Source organism: Tachyglossus aculeatus, chromosome 1 (genome assembly GCF_015852505.1).
Source record: "Tachyglossus aculeatus isolate mTacAcu1 chromosome 1, mTacAcu1.pri, whole genome shotgun sequence".
Taxonomy (NCBI): domain Eukaryota; kingdom Metazoa; phylum Chordata; class Mammalia; order Monotremata; family Tachyglossidae; genus Tachyglossus; species Tachyglossus aculeatus.
In genome coordinates this window covers 122,729,933-122,744,456 of record NC_052066.1, presented here as the reverse complement: position 1 = coordinate 122,744,456, position 14,524 = coordinate 122,729,933, and the positions used below count along the sequence as shown (strand labels likewise).

The 14,524-nt window shown below is 39.8% G+C and overlaps 1 protein-coding gene across 16 annotated transcripts in view; it reads left to right on the top strand.

Annotated features, from left to right (window-relative positions):
- The window catches only part of RIMS1 (regulating synaptic membrane exocytosis 1), a 554,640-nt gene that overhangs the window by 133,035 nt on the left and 407,081 nt on the right, over nucleotides 1–14,524 (top strand). The window lies entirely within an intron of this gene.

Below are 14,524 nucleotides of genomic sequence, written 5' to 3'. Positions count from 1 at the left end.
TTATTTTCCAGAAGACAGGTTCCAAATTTCCCACTAAAAATATGGCCCAAATAAGGATCATGGAAGGCTTACAGGAAAATATTATAAAAGAAGAATGGTATTTGAAACTATTAACCATGAACAAAGGCTTTGGCTTTGAAAGGATTCTACCCTAAATCTGAACAATTACACAAGAAAGTTGGCATTATTGTAAAGTTGATAAACAGCAGTTTGGGGAGTGAGGTGTTATGGAGGTGATACTGCATAAGGGCTATAGTTAGAAATACTTTTACCTTTAATGGATCACAAAAACTAAGGCATAGGTGCTTTCTTTCCCTAAATAAATGAAGGCTGATTTAGGCCAGTGGGACCATTTTTTTTAAAAGAAAATCACACAGTATATATTTTTATGCCTTAGATATACCTTAGGTAATCTGGCAAAGTATTGTAAAACCACAAACAGTTTTATATGATTAACCCTAACCCCAGAAAATTCACACTTGAGTATATAATTTAGTCCTCTGAGTGGAGGGAGACATGCATGAAATATGATGTGTGCTAATCATATTTGGGCATATGAGTGACATCAAAAGGCCCTCCCCAACTGTATTCACAATTCACTTACTTGAGGAGAAGTGTGGCCTCGTGGAAATAGCATGGGTCCGGAACTCAGAAGAACCTGGATTCCAATCCTGGCTCCATCACTTGTCTGCTATGTGACCATGGGCAAGTCACTTAACTTTTCTGTGCCTCAGTTCCATTATCTGTAAAATGGGGATTAAGATTGTGAGCCCCATGTGGGACATGGACTTTGTCCAAGTTAATTAGCTTGAATATGTCCCAGTGCTTAGTACAGTTTCTGGCACATAGTAGACACATAACAACAATGATTTTAAAAAAAGATCTGGTTCTAATTCCTTCTCTACCCTGTGCCAGCTGTGTGTCCTTGGGCAAGTCACTTAACTTTGAATCTCAGTTACCTCATTTGTAAAATGGGAATCCAGTGCCTGTTCTCCTACCTACTACGATTGTGAGCCTTGTGTGGGCCAGGGACTGTGCAAGTCGTGATTATTTTCTATTTTCCGCAGTTCTTAGAACAGTGCTTGACTCATAAGAATCGCTTAACTGCAGTATTTGTTAGGTATGTCTCTGGGAGGATGGGGAAAGGGAGAGAGACAGGCCTGAGCCAAAATAGACATGACCCCATTGGAATTACAGGCTGGGGTAAGTCCTGGAGAGACCCTGAATTAAATAGGGCCTCGGTGTAGTTTCCTGGAGTTGATTAAAACCCATTCTCATTGGGGACCTGAACAAGAGAACTACTCCAGGTTACTTTATTATTATTATGGTATTTGTTAAGCGCTTACTATGTGTGAAACACTGTTCTAAGCGTTATTATGCTTACTAAACCCTCACAATGATTCTGGGGTATCTTAAAGGTATTTTGGAGTTTAGAGTGGACACTACAGTGTCAGACAGAACCTTCCAGTTTTTACAGGGTATCTGATGAAGGTGCAATGTTGATAACATAATATATATTTTTCATACTTTTCTTATCTAGCTCCCAGGAAGGGAGCACTTTGTATTTTCACATCACATTTAGCTTTATAGGAGACTGCTTTGACCCTTAGCCTTATAGTAAGAATGACTTTATACTTGGATTATGTAGAGCCATTGACTCTTGGATTCCAGCCCAGAATAATTTAGTATGTTTCTCTCTATGCTAATAATGGTACTTTTTCCAGCTAATGGGAGTCACTGTGATCTAGTGGAAGATCATAATAAGTTTATTTAAATTTATAAATTGTGACCATGTAAGACTAATTTATCTGACTCTAATTGCTTAATTAATTAATTAAATTTATCTACTGGGGTAAAACCTGGTGAGAAGGCAGTCTCTAATAAACTAGAAATTTCCATTAAAAAGCTAATTCAAATATTCAAAGTTATTTCTTAGCAGAGAACTTGTTCATTTTTTGAGTTCAAAGTAAGAAAATACCATTATACACTCATGCAGCTTTTTTATTTCAACTTTAAAGATTTTAAACAATCTGTGCTACCTCTTAGTACAGATAGATTTAACGGTCCTATTCTGAAGGCACAGAATTCAGAGTGTCTATTCTATTTGAGCAAAAGTCTTAGAGCGAATAATTTCTGTTGACAGGAGAAGAATCCCTGGTCTTCAGGTTATCTGTTTGCGTTTCTCATCCTTGTAATGCTGTTCTAGACAGGTCTGGTTTCAGGTGGTTTGTACGAGAAGCAGCCAACTTAAAGCACACCACCAGGGGACTTTTTCATGGTATTTATTAAGCTCCTACTATGTGCCAGGCACTCTACTAAGCCCTGGGTTACATACAAGCTAATCAGTATGGACGCAGTCCAGGTCCCAGATAAAGCTCACAGTCTTAATCCCCATTTAACAGATGAGGCAGTTGAGGCACAGAAAAGTTAAGTGACTTGCCCATGGTCACACAGCAAACAAGTGGCAGAGCTGGGATTAGAACCCAGGTCCTTCTGACTCTATTCACTAGGCATGCTGCTTCTATAATGGGGTTGACTGTGAAGTGGTAGCAGCTAAAGTTTGAAACTGTCCTCGCAATTGGAAGCATCCTGTGTGAACAGGGTCCTTTCAGGGTAAGACAGTGGCTCTGGAGCAAGGCAAAGGGGACTGGTCAGGAAAAGTTTAGAAGGACTTCTGAATGATATCATCACCTTATTCCTGCATAAACTGCAATGCAATATAGAGGTGCCACATGGAGTTCAAAAAGGAGGCAAATCTTTAAGTGACTCAGTGTGGCCAACCTCTGAAGCCAGCCATTGTTCTAAAATAGTAACACCATAATGTTAGGTATCCCTAGTATCATTATTATTACTATGGTTATTATTATTATTGTTCATTCATTCATTCATTCAATCGTATTTATTGAGAGATTACTGTGTGCAGAGCACTGTACTATGGGCTTGGAAATTACAATTTGGCAACAGATAGAGACAGTCCCTACCTGAAAGTGGGCTTGTTGAGAAGCATCACGGCCTAGTGGAAATAGTGTATGCCTGGGAATCAGGTGACCTGGGTTCTGATCCCACTTACTGCCACTTACTTGAGCAAGTCACTTATTTTCTCTGTGCCTCAGTTCCCTCATCTGCAAAATGGAGATTCAGTACTTTTTCTCCTCCAAGTTATACTGTGAGCCCCATGTGGGACCTGATTATGTTGTATCTACCCCAGCACTTAGTACACTTGGCACCTAGTAGGCACTTACCGGTTCCACCATTTGTCTGCTGTGTGACCTTGGGCATGTCACTTCACGTCTCTGGGCCTCAGTTCCCGCATCTGTAAAATGGGGATCGACATTGAGAACCCCATGTGGGACAGATACTGTGTCCATCCCAATTTGCTTGTATTCACCCCAGCGCTTAGTACAGTGCCTGGCACATAGTAAGTGCTTAACAAATACCACAATTATTATTATCATTAATAATGATAACAGATGACATAATAATTAGTATCATTATCATTATAAATAATGATTATAATATAATAATGTGTAACATGAATTTTTATAATAATTGATAAAAACTGGACATCAGAAAATCAAAGTTATTTTTGTAAAAAATAAAGATTGGGGAAAACTGATAGCAGTGTGAAAGGAAGGTGAATCTCTGGACCATTGAGTTGGTAACAAAAGAGGAAACATGCAGGAATTTGGAATTATCATTCCTAATTTATTGTTGTATACTAAGTTCCAAGAAGCAACTGTCATCGAGGCAATTCTGAGTGAAAGTGAAATTATCAGGAAAAGGCAATATAAAATTCAAAGAGAATAAAGGTTGGTATAGCACTCCTGGCAACATTATTGTCAGTCTTGGCAACAATATACTCAGTCTGGAACAGGAATTAAAAAAAAAAAAATCTCAGTTGAAAATAGCATCCAAAAGGAAAGTGTTTAAAAATATCCCAGTGGGGAGGTAAGAACAAAAGACTAAAGTTACCTGGGGTGTGCAGGCAGCTATATCTGTAGCAGCATTCATCTGGGCTCATCCTAAAAGGAAAAGAAACTGCAAAAGAAGGTTGATACGGACAGAATCATTCATTATTTATGCATGTTAAGACAACGACCTGTATAGCAAGAATGCAGGTGTATAAGGAGCCTCACCTCAAAATGTCATAGAGTATCAGAAGGAAAAATCATATATGATTAAAACACATAGTAGGTATGAATGAGAATAAGAATTTGGGTGGTAAAACGCCAGCTGGCTAGGAAACGAAGATGTTGACCTAAAAGACTAAGGGAAACCTTTCTTTGGCCTTATTCTCCCCATATGAGAAAAATAAGGGTAACAAATTCAGATAAAGGTAACTAAAAGGGGGCATTTCAAATGAAGGCCTGTGTGACACCTTGATTTTCTGTTTTTTTTTTGCATTGCTACAAGCCATTGCATTTGCAGCCTTTATAAAACAGGGTGGATTTTCTTCTCAGTGCACAATTACCTGGCTCCTGGAGAAGTAGAGAACAGTATAGCCTTGCTGCAACCCTAAGATTAAGTGAATAAAACAGGGTCCCTAAATCATTAGGTGGCTAGCAGTATGCTTCTCTCTGTGCCAGGACAATGGTGTAATGGACTGGGATTCTGGAGCTCTGAGATTTTGGAGGAACTACAGTCCTGTCCGGGGTTACGTGGGTTGGGGGCAGGATCTAGGTGGAAAGTTCTGAGGGAGTAGAGAAGGGAAAGGAAAAGGGGGAAAAGGAAGAAGGAAAAAGGAAGAGGAAGAGAGAGTAATATAAAGGAATATAATATATATATAATATAATATAATATATAATTATATTATATATATTATATAAATATATTATATATAATATAATATATAATAATATATATAATATAAAGGAATATAATATAAAGGAAACAGGGAGAAATATGAGGAAGGAGAAAGGGGTAATAGTAGCCCTCTGCTGTGGTCATTATGACTTTAAGGGCAGCAATGGCTTTGTCACCTGACCTAGGATAAGCCAGTTGAGAAAGCTTCAATTCTCGACTCAAGCCTTGTGGGCACCACTCATTCAGGATCACATGGGGCTTGTCTCATAGTGGGAGATGCAGCATGATGTAGTGAATAGATCCTGGGCTTGGGAATCAGAGGTCATGGGTTCTATTTCCAGCTCTGCCACTCGTATACTATGTGATCTTGGGCAAGTCCCTGTACTTCTCTATGGCTCAGTTACCTTGCCTCATCTATAAACTGGGGATTGAGACTGTGAGCCCAACATGGGACAGGGAGTGTATCCAACTTGATTTGCTTGTATCCACCCCTGTGCTTAGTACAGATAGTAAGCTCTTAATAAATACCATTATTATTATTATTAGCATTATTATTATGGCAGCCCTGGGGACCAGCCACCAGGGTGGCCCCCAACTTAAACTCCCTTCTTTCGTACTCTTCCCTTCATCTACATTGATGCATAAGAGAGAAGAGAGTTTAATGCATCTAGGTCTCTCTGCCTATCGGTTCAGATTCATTTTGGTTTAAAGATCAGAGTCCACACTAAGATTCAGGCGTCCCCAAAATCCAAAGCCACTTCTTTTGCCACCTGCTTGAGGGATTCCCTCGCAAATTTCCATCTCCCCAATTAAACACCCTACATCACCCTTAGCACATATGCATAGTCAGTTTAGCCTAGTGTGTATTTTCGTTCATATTTTGGATAGAATGTTATTGCAGAATTAAGGAATGTTCTTGTGACGTGTGTGTCTGGGTACAGAGCAAGGTGATCTTGTAAGGAACAGACTGCCTACAAACAAATAAGACACTGGACACAGCATATGATTACTATGAAGTGAATTTTCATAATTGTTAGGTTCTTCAGGAGAACAGTCCCAGGACTTGGGGAAACTGATTATCTATGTGTTGATTTATTTATTTCATTTTGTAATCATGCTTTGGGTTAATTTTAATATTTCCAGTTACATCTGCATTTTCATCTTGTTTTCCTCTGTATATATACCACTTGTATCTGTTTGTTTCCCTTTTAGAACAAGGCCTAAAATAGTATTTTCAGCCCACCACTGAATGGTATTTAGAACACGACCCTGGGAGTCAGAAGACCTGTGTTCTAATCCTGGCTCCTCACCCCGGCTCCTCCATTTTACCAGCTGTGTGACCTTGGACAAGTCACTTAATTTACCGGTGCCTCAGTTCCCTCAGCTGCAAAATGCAGATTCAATATCTGCTCTCTCTTCTACTCATACTGTGAGCCCCAAGTGGGAACTGATGCTTTTGTGGCAACCCAAGCATTTAGTACAATGCTTGTTAAGAGTAAGTGCTTAATAAATACTACAATTATTTTTATTGTTTATTGAGCACTTACTGGGTGGAGCACAATCCCTGTCCTTCAGGAGCTTGTAATCAAATTATACACCAGGGGAAAGTAGGGACATGCGGTCCTGGAGAGGAATGATCACCCTCCCAACTCTTCATCTTTTTCTTACCTCCACTGAAACCTTGTGGAACACATTAGAGGACATGTGTTCTAATCCCGTCTCTGTCACTTGTCTGCTTTGTGACCTTGGGCAAGCCACTTCACTTCTCTGTGTCTCAGTTAACTCATCTGTAAAATGGGGATTAAGACTGTGAGTCCCCCATAGTACAACCTGATTATCTTGTATCTACCTCAGCTCTTAGAACAATGCTTGGCACATAGTACCGGCATAACAAATACCATAATTATTATTGTTATAAGTGATATGTGCCCTGTCTCCCCACCACTGTGGCTACAAGAACAGGACTCGGAATGTTATTAACATAATTCTGTCTCTCAAAGTTCCTTTATTTAGCATTCTTGTCGTATTGATTTTAATTGTGAACTTGGTTTAAGGTAACCCTAATTTGGGAAACTTAGTGACATGGGTGAAAGCAGAGGTTGGACATCTAGAAGTAGAAAATAAAAAGGCAGCAAAGGCAGAATAACAATAATAATAATAATAATGATGGCATTTATAAAGTGCATGCTATGTGCAAAGCACTGTTCTAAGCACTGGGAGGTTACAAGGTGATCAGCTTGTCCCACAGGGGGCTCACAGTCTTAATCCCCATTTTTATAAGGGAAGAAGGAGGAACCCATGATCCAGGCAGAGCTGGTGAAAGTGGAGGTAACTGAGGTGATTGTGGGCAGGGACCTCTCCTCCCCTCTATTCTAAAATAGGTTCAGATAGGTCCTGCTTGAGGTCAGATGGGCAATGGGAAAGTAGCCCCAAATTTGTTGTTGTTCCTTCTAACGCAGCCATTGGGTAAAAATTGAGGAGCAGCATAGCCTAGAGTATGGACACGGGAGTCAGAAGGACCTGGATTCTAATCCATGCTCCGTCATTTGTCTTCTGTGTGACTTTGGGCAAATCACTTAACTTCTCTATACCTCAGTTACCGCATATGTAAACTGGTGATTAAGACTGTGAACCCCATGTGGGACGTGGACTGTGTCTAATCTGAGTACTTTTTATCTACCCCAGGGCTTAGAACAAATAGTGTCTGGCACAGTTAGCACTTAATACCATAAAAAATGGAACTGTCCAACAACAGTGGGACCTCGTGAAAAAAGCAGGAGGCTGGAAGTCAGAGTCAGAGCCTGGGGTTTCCTGCTGGGTTTGTAATGGGGAGGGAGTTTGCATGAGAGGTGTTTGGTTGACTCACAAATTTGTCTAGGCATCCTGTCATTTCCTCCAATTCTGAGGCAAACGGGTTGAACTACAACCCCACATGCCACCACCTCCCATCTCCCAGTCATGTGAAGCACTCGACGCTGGTGTGGGGTCCACTCTTCATGTGCATCCGTGGTGGCGGCAGTGGCGGGACGATGGAGAGGAAATACCAAAGTGACTCCATCCTGTCTCTTTGGGAGGAGAGCCACAGAGGGGGATGGAGACGCTGCTACAGGATGCGTGGGAGCCGGGACTCTTCTGGCTGGATGTAGAGAACTGCCGCTGCCATTTGCCACCACCACTTCCTAAACAACTCTTCACATCCCATGAGCTGGGATAGAGCCACAGCGGTTTTTTCGTCTCTTCTCTGTTTGGGATAGCTGCGGAAGCCCATATAGGAGGGCTATAATGGCTCAATAAATATGATTGAATGAATGAATTCATTCATTCAATGAATGTAGGGGAAACAGCGTGGCTCAGTGGAAAGAGCCTGGTATTTGGAGTCAGAGGTTATGGGTTCAAATTCCGGCTCTGCCACTTGTCAGCTGTGAAACTTTGGGCAAGTCACTTAATTTCCCTGGGCCTCAGTTACTTCATCTGTAAAATGGGGGTTAAGGCTGTGAGCCCCCCGTGGGACAACCTGTTGACCTTGTAACCTCCCCAGCGCATAGAGCAGGGCTTTACACATAGTAAGCGCTTAACAATTACCATTATTATTATTATTATTATTAATGGGTGGGGCAGTAGTGGTGGCGGCAACAGCAGCAGCTCTCTGCCCTCTGCGCATCCTGACTCCCACCCACTCGTGCAGTCCCAAGAGTGGCCGTGGTGCAGGCAGCAGCAGCAGCACCACCTCTCCATGCCCTACTAGGAGAGGGCTGCCTCAGTTCCTTCTTCTGGAGCTTTACCGAATGTCCTGCCTCCCTCCCAGTAATTTAAACTATGGGATGGACAATCTGTAGCCACTAAACACCACCTGTATATCATATCATATTGAAAATTAACATTTCATAAATCAAAATTCACCAACCCCTTGTGGAACCCTTACCCTGGATCTGCCACTTGCCTGCTGGGTGGCAATGTCACTTAACTTCTCTGTGTCTCAGTTTCCTCAGTTGTAAAATGGAGATTCAATACCTGTTTTCCCTCCTACTTAGACATTTAGCTAACAGAGAGTGTCCGATCTGATCAGTCAATGTCAGTCCATCAACAGTATTTATTGAGTGCTTACTCTGTGCAGAACACTGTACTAAGTGCTTGGGAGAATATAGCAGAGTTGGTAGACATGCTCCCTGCCTACAACGAACTTGCATTCTAGAGGGGAGCTTACTGTGTCTACCTAGTATAGTGCTTAACCCATAATAAGTTTGACACATAGTATGCTGTGTGTCAAGCTTCTTGAATACTTCAATTATCATTATTATTATTAGTAGTAGTATAAACAGTATGATTTATTAATATGCCTCCTATAAAGAAGTTCAAGGGCCTGAAGTCCACTCTGCTTATTCTACTTACTGTTCCTGGGATCTTGAAACACTTCATCTTTGTTCTTTATTTTACTTATTAAATGAAGGAATCTACCTTGCAACTTTTCTCTAAATAACTCAAAACACTTTCTAAAATGACCGCTTTAGAGACATCTTTAATTTGTTATTAGTACTTTTCTATTGTGACCTGAATGACTTAAGCTCTTATCAACTATCTTTCTCATAACCTGCAATCTTTTAACTAACAACAGCATGGTTGTTATTAGTACTTTTCTATTGTGACCTGAATGACTTAAGCTTTTATCAACTATCTTTCTCATAACCTGCAATCTTTTAACTAACAACAGCATAGAGAGTGTAGTAGAGATGTATCAGAATTTTGCAGAAATCATATTGTATTACATATAGGAAGCATGATTGGCTAGATGTTATATATAGAGAATGCTGAATCTTTGGGGTTCAAATGTAAAACTTATATTGGTAAGATTTTTATAATTTTTCTATGTGTGTACCTGATAATACCCATATGACCTACAGTATTTTACAGATTATGCACCTATTAGAGGCTTGACAGATATGTAATAAAGGATCTGAAATTAAATGATAACACAATTAATGAGCTGTTGAGTTTGTACCTGGATAGGAGATTTTACAGGGGAATACTCTTTTTTAGACACATTTGTGCCTAGAATTAATTAATGATACTTTACCATTTTTTGTACAAACACTTGAGAATAGTGTTTCAGGAGCTCTGTTAATAAGGGAAGTGATTAGCCCTCGCTCTTTCTTTTTCTTTTTCTCCATATCCAAGGAAAGAGAGACAGACAGACAGACTGCGTCCTTTTTAGTACCCTAGTGAGATTTTAGTGTGAATGAAATTAATAAAACCACGTGTGACTGACAATCACTTTCACATTGTGTACAGGTAAAGATTGTCATGTTTGCTGCCCAAATGTGCCTGGTGTATTTTTTAATTCAGAGCTTGTCTTTTTCTCTCACTTTTTTAAATAGTATTTGTGAAGTGCTCACTGTGTGTTAGACACTGTACTAAGCACTGGGGTAAATACAAGCTAATCAGATTGAACAGAGTCCATGTGACCCAACAGTCTTAATCCCCATTTTACAGATGAGGTAACTGAGGCACAGAAGAGTTGTGACTTGCCCAACTTCACATGGCAGACTAGCGGCAGAGCTGGGATGAGAATCCAGGTCCTTCTGACTCCTAGACCACACTGCTTTCTCTTCTAACCTCATTTAGAGTTGCTATACACCAGGCAGGTCTGTTCCTGCTGTAGTCTTCCATTTGCTCATGGTTTTGCCATATCCTCTTAGGTTTTGCTACTTTGCATCTAGAAAATACGTCTTCCATTATCCTTGATTTTGGCTCCTAATTCTAGACCTCACCTATTTGTAGATGTTAAATGTTCAGCTCTTGTTCTCTCTTTTCACATTTCTAATCCATTGAAAATGTTCTACAGTGCTTCTACTAAAGTTTCAGTAGCTTGTTTGTCCTGTCTTGCTACTTGTTATTAAGAATGACATATAAGTGACATTGATGGTACTACTCGAGAACTGAATCAATCAGTCAGTCATTGTGTGCTTACTGTGTGCAGAGCACTGTACTAGGTGCTTGGCAGAGTACAATATAACTGAGTTGGTAGACATTTTCCCTGCCCTCAATGAGCTGTGACTGTGGTAAGCCTGGATCAGACTGTTTTAGAATAGGTTGGACACCACATCTATAAAATCTTCATATTTTCAGGTTTGTCTGGAGCTTGATTCCAAGTTGGTTCCACATTTTGTCAGCCTCCCAAAAAGATACACACAACCTCTCCTTTCTCTCTCTTGCTCTCTCTCTCTCCCTCTCTCTGACACACACACACACTCAAACACATATGTGAGCATAAAAAGGAGAGTATGACTGTGTAAGGGAGGGAATGCAAGAGATTGAGAATTCTGCTTTTCATTTTCCAAAAGGACAAGAGTGAAGGTCAGAATCTTTTCATGAATGCGGGTGTGGACAATGCCTTGTGTGGCTGCATAAGCAGTTTACAACACAAGAAGGTGATTAGGAGAGGAAGCACAGGACTGGCAAAATATATCTAGCTATATAAGGGATCTACTTCCAGGTTTGGATCAAGGGTTTCATTTAACTGGTGGGGAAGAGTGCTGGGTTTAAGGAGTGGAATCACCTGAAGCAATTCCACTGGGACAGTCATCTTTGAATAAAAAGGACACTTCTATATCGAGAGTTACAGATCTACCTCTTGAAACCCCCCAACTCTTCTCACGGATTGAGCCCTCTTAGGAGAATTCTCAGTGGATTTTGCCCTAACCAATGGCCTTCTTTACCTCACTCTTTAACTGTCTAGAAGATAATGTGTAGGTCAAGAAGAGATATGGAGGAAGCAGCTTTATTCTAAAAGGCTCCTAATACCAGGTATTTCCCAATAGCCTCATACAGGTCTTCTACTCTGGTTTCCAGTTCCAACATTACTAGAAAATAGTATTTCTCTCCATTATCTTCAGTCAGCCTCAGGCCTAGCACTTCTAAGGTGATTTCTTGAAGAAAAGAGCCTGGTACTTCAGATACTTAGTAAGTGATTTTGTACACATTTCCAGTCTCTTCCCTTTTCTGTTTTTTCATTCTTAGCACAAGATCTCAGGATCACCCTTTTAGACCCTTTTCTAAGTAATTCAGTAAACTGTTCAGTTCTCAGTTCTCTGTAAGAACAGATACATCCAAAATAGATTCACTGTATATTGTACAAAATAGTTTTTAAAAGGTTAAATCATCAAAACTTCTTAAAGTAGTTAGCAGCCTCCATTTTACTACTACCCTAAACATTTTCTGTGGAAGATAGGACTGAATTCCAACAAAATAGAATTTAATCCCTTCTCATATTAGAAGCTTTTAGAATGAAGCAAACAATTTTTAAAGAAGCCAAGCTACCCTACCCCATAATCCATCTCAAGTTAAGTGTGACTTCTGCTCTGAAAGTCTAAGTGAGCTTAAGGTATTGGGGAGAGGTTATGGGAAAGGTAATTCCAGGTTGTAGTTCTATAAGAGGAATACCGTTTGATCTAAGTACACTCTGTGGGCATCTTGTGGAAATATCACCCAATCCCAAGACACATTTCCCAGAGATACAAATTCTGGGATATTTCACAAAGCTGGAGTGCAAAACCAGGACAGTGAAGTCCAGGACAGTCAAAGGCTTAGAGTCAGGCTAATACAATTCCAGTTATTTAGCAGCGTTTAGAACAGTGCTTGGCACGTAGTAAGCGCTTAACAAATACCATCATTATCATTCTCTGTGACTCAGTTACGTCAACTGTAAAATGGAGATTAAGGCTGTGAGCTCCTTGTGAGACAGGGATTTCATCCAACCTGTTTTGCTAGTATCTACCCCAGAGCTTAGTACAGTGTTTGGAACATACTAAGTGCTTAAGAAATATTATTATTTGCTCTCCCAGATTCAGCAGAACTCAAAAGGTGAAGTTGTAAGGCCATACTATATATCAAAGATCTTTAAAATCCTACACATTTCAGAGCACCATTCTCAATATTTTCTTTAAGAATATATTACATGACTTGGAATTTATTACACACATAAATTTTCAGAATCTCCAATCTGCCTGGTAGCCCAACAATGGAAGCTGAGTAATCTCTGACGGTCTTTTTATAAATCAATACTATTTTCAGCATGATGGAAAATTAAATGCTTCCTCTTTCAGCTGTGGCATCACCACATGAGTAATGAGTCAGCAGGCTCTTCTGTCAAACCTCTCCAAGCCAGACAAGCTATAGCAAATATAGTTCATTACTTTCCCTTCAATTTGAATATATATCCCAAAATGAATGTTTCTGAAAGATTTTAAGTCTTAGCAGTAAGCATAAATACATTTCATCTATTTGTTGAAACATGGAGACCTTGGCACACATTTTCCATGAACTCCTGCCCTTTTCTGGGTTTGGTGGAGTTTGTTAGTAAAGCTTAAAATAGGACATTAATTCTAAGTAAAATCATTCAAATGTATAGCTATGGTAATGCCAAGACTCCCAGCAGTGGCTCCACATTAGAATGTAATCTCCTTGAGGCCAGAAAACAAAGAGAAAAGTCATTTGAATAGGAAAAAATAATTTTAATTAATAGAAAGTGTTATTCCATTCACTACTGGATGCCATGGACCCACTCCACTGGACATATAACAAGTTTATTAATTTGCATAAATTACTTACATGTATATATACTACATGTATATATATATACTATATATAGTATATATATATATATAGTATATATATATATATACTATGTATATATATATATATAGTGCATTAAATAGCTAGGAAAGCTCAAATCTGGAAAATGCTGGAAGCACTATTAGCCAGTCTAGTATGATGCAGCAATCAGGACAAGAAAGCTCATTTGAAGGAGACACATTAGTAAGATAATGATAATAATAATGGCATTTATTAAGCGCTTACTATGTGCAAAGCACTGTTCTAAGCACTGGGGAGGTTACAAGGTAATCAGGTTGCCCCACATGGGGTTCACAGTCTTAATCCCCATTTTACAGATGAGGGAACTGAGGCCCAGAGGAGTCAAGTGACTTGCCCAAAGTCACACAGCTGACAATTGGCGGAGCCGGGATTTGAACCCATGACCTCTGACTCCAAAGCCCGGGCTTTTTCCACTGAGCCACGCTGCTTCAAGAAACAAAATGGAACATAGTGCTAGGCACCGCAAAAAGCAAAAGATGATCTTTATAACTGCACAGCCTAGAAGGGACTGTAGACTTTCCATCCATCTTTTTAGCCACACTGACACATATGAATAAAAATCTCTCCATCAGTAGGCTGACATGGATATCCCTGAAGATCTGGAAGCATATAGTGACTTATGTAATACTTAAATACAGCAATAGTGAATGATGGGAAGAAAAAAAGAGAATGTAGGAGTAGAAAAAGAGAAGATTAACCAAACAACCAATAGTAGTTATCGAGTGCATACTGTGGGTGGAACAGTCAGTGGTATTTATTGATCACTTGCTGTGTGCAGAACACTGTATTAGGTGCTTGGGAGACTGTAGTTCAGTTGAGTTGGTAGATATTCCCTGTCCTCAAGGAGTTGATAATCAATTGGGAGAAGTTCACAATCACAACACCAAGTGCTTGGAAAATTATAGTAGAGTTAGGAGACATAATCCCTGCCCTCCAGGAACCTTAAGTCTAGTGGAGGAACTAGTTTAAAAATAATCATGTACAGGAAGAGATTTAACACTTTTGCCCACTTACATCCTAGATCATCATTCCCATTCTCATTTCCCTTGTTTCCTTAAAGTGAGAAGCTTGG